The sequence below is a fragment of the Chinchilla lanigera genome, unplaced genomic scaffold (genome assembly GCF_000276665.1).
Source record: "Chinchilla lanigera isolate Chin_1 unplaced genomic scaffold, ChiLan1.0 scaffold00044, whole genome shotgun sequence".
NCBI lineage: Eukaryota > Metazoa > Chordata > Mammalia > Rodentia > Chinchillidae > Chinchilla > Chinchilla lanigera.
In genome coordinates, this window is record NW_004955445.1 from 8,279,243 (window position 1) to 8,281,374 (window position 2,132).

At 53.3% G+C, this 2,132-nt stretch overlaps 1 protein-coding gene across 1 annotated transcript in view; it reads left to right on the plus strand.

Annotated features, from left to right (window-relative positions):
• Positions 1 to 2,037: 2,037 nt before the first annotated feature.
• Spata2 (spermatogenesis associated 2) overlaps positions 2,038 to 2,132 on the plus strand; it is a gene marked incomplete in the record, with an annotated part of 11,672 nt that continues 11,577 nt past the window's right edge. The window contains 1 exon segment of the mRNA XM_013518262.1: positions 2,038 to 2,132.

Consider the following 2,132-nt stretch of genomic DNA (forward strand, 5'->3'; position numbering starts at 1 on the left):
CCTCAGCCTCCCGAGCGCTGGGATTACAGGCGTGCACCACCACGCCCAGCTTTCCTACGCGTTTAGAATCAGTGCCCATTTAGAACGTTTCTAGCGCTACAGACAGTAGCACAACAGGTGGCTTTACACACTTGTGTGTTTCTCTGACAGATGCCAAGAAATCCAACTGCTAGTTCACGGGTAGTTTTTCTGTTTCACTTTTTGTTCTGCACACACTGTATTGTTGGAATGGTGCTGCTTTGTGATTTAAAAAACTAAAAAATAGAAAGAGGTAGGTAGATGGTTCGCGTTGTTGGCGCTTAGGAAGCAGAGGTGCCTGATCATTGTCACGTGATGTTATGTAATCTGCTACTCATTATGTAATAAAATCAGAAAAAGATGCTCCTCTGACTTCCACAGCGGCAGGTAGAGAAGTCACAAGGCTTCATGCATGTTTAAAAGATGAGAAATGTGACTCTTGCAAGAGACTTCGGGTCTTTTCTTCGGATGGGAAATGTTACTGAGTCTCTGTGATTAGGGTTTCCTGCCAGGAAAGCCCTTCTTAAAACCTATTTCCCCCTTGGCTGTCACAGATGCATAGAGCTGGAAGGGACTTTTTTAGCAGCCTCATGTGAAAATGCAATCTTGTAACACTTGCCAAAAGGGGAGTTCTGGGTTGCTGTAAAGGCAGAAGTGCTCGGCTGGGACAGTTTTTCTCAGCTGGAATTCCTGCGAACACGATCACTTTGCATCTGATAAAATGTGAGCTCATAAAGTACACAGAGACCTTAAGGGGTGCCCAGGCAGCCGCACAGCGCGCAGAGCAATTGCCAATGTTTGACTTACCGGTTCCTGGTTCTCCAAATGTTCCCCCAGAATGACGTCACTGTCCCCTGAGACAAGCCCGCTGGCTTTTAGCTGGGGTCACTGAGGATCACAGTTCCTGCTGGGGTCATAGAGGAACACCTCTTGGGCACCTTTTGGTCAGACAGCCCCAGAGCTCAGGGGAAAGAGGGACGGAGCACTTGGTGTCTGGGGGGCGTCAGGTTAAATATGCGTGTAACCGCCTGTGCTGAGATGGCTGCCTGGGGAAACCAGGAAAGACTTCAGAAAGGAGGTGAGACCGGAGCTGGGACTGGAGGCCAAGAAGGCAATGGAGGGAAAAAGCCAGGGAGGCAAAGGTATTTGGAGACGCAGAGGCCGGGGTGGGGGTGGGGTTTGAAGGCGCGTCGGAGGGGACAGGAGTTCTGAGCATGTTCCCAGGAGAGCGGCTGGCCCGGAACAGGATGTGAGCCTCCAGTACATGTCTGGGGTAAATCAGAGACTGGGGAATCATCCAGTCGCAAATAATGTTCAACGAAGCCTCCCCTCTAGATCTCTAATATATGAGAAGTGGTCTGTGTGTTAATTCTGACAATCCCATGAGGCACTTATCATTATTATTCCATTTTCAGGTGAGAAAATGAGGTTCAGAGAGGTTAAGTAACTTGCCCAAGGTCAAACAGCTAATAAGCAGTAAAGCCAAAACTGGAACCCGTCTTCTTAACCATACCCCACAGAAAAAGTCCACAACCCTCTCAAAGCTGGCTTTCACTCTCGCGTGATGTTGACATCTCGCTTGCTCGTTTTGAGCCTCGGTATTTCCGTCTGTAAAATGGGGCCGAAGGCTCCGCCCATCCCCCTGCTCGCTCAGGCAACGGTCAGTCAGGCGCGCAGCTCAAGGATCATCTGAACAGGAGCCGGAGCCAAATGCGGGAGGTGGAACCAGACTTCCCTGCTCGCGGCAGGTTTCCATGACAACCTAGCCAGCCACAGTCTCGCGGCTGAGGGCCAGGCGTCACTTCCGGCTCGTTTATTTCCGGGTCCCAGCCCAAGCTGCGGCTACGGCCCTTTACGGCCCAAAACAAGGTTCTTCGATTTCTCTGCTTCTCTTCTGCCCCTTGCTGCCTCCCCTGCCAGCCATTTCTAGTCACTGCAGTGCGTGTGCATCCAGCGCGTCCCAGGGCCAGCGCGCAGCCGCGGCCCAGCCTCCCCTCGGCCCGCCTCCGGGAAGCGGCGCTTCCGGCCCGAGTGCTTCCGGGTCGCCCCTGGCCCCCGGGTACTGGTCTCTGCGCCCTGCTGCCGGCCGGAGAGCGGAGAGCCCAGCGGCGCCG